We start from the raw sequence: 363 nt of genomic DNA, 5'->3' as shown, positions 1-363 counted from the left end.
GATCCATGACGAGTGTGCACTTACAGTGAAGTGGATCCAAGCGACTTGAATTCGGATGAGTGTACCCATAATAAGGTGACCATATTGATTACGCCATGGATCCGGTGGATCCGAGGATAATACAGCTGGGATGATGGTCAAGGAAAGAAAGGACATGCAGCCGAGCCTGGTAAGGGATTTAACAAGTAAAAGACACAGAAGGTCATTCCCAAACAACGCGACTCAAAGAAAACGGATCGTACGCACGAGCAACTCAGGGATGAACGGGAGTATCACCCTCCATGCTGTCCTCTTCCAAGGAACTTGCCCCAAGCGCCCACACTGATCACGCCTCTATAGACTACAATTCGCCGCGCAAAACTT

At 49.0% G+C, this 363-nt stretch overlaps 1 non-coding gene across 1 annotated transcript; it reads right to left on the bottom strand.

Annotated features, from left to right (window-relative positions):
• Positions 1–203: 203 nt before the first annotated feature.
• PITG_33580 lies at positions 204–363 on the bottom strand (the record flags this gene model as incomplete). The annotated part of the gene is made up of 1 exon (XR_009934971.1): positions 204–363. It is a non-coding gene; the product is annotated as a 28S ribosomal RNA (ribosomal RNA).

This window comes from Phytophthora infestans, genomic scaffold, assembly GCF_000142945.1.
Source record: "Phytophthora infestans T30-4 supercont1.3779 genomic scaffold, whole genome shotgun sequence".
NCBI classification, from domain to species: Eukaryota; Oomycota; class Peronosporomycetes; order Peronosporales; family Peronosporaceae; genus Phytophthora; species Phytophthora infestans.
This window is presented reverse-complemented; position numbering and strand designations above follow the sequence as displayed.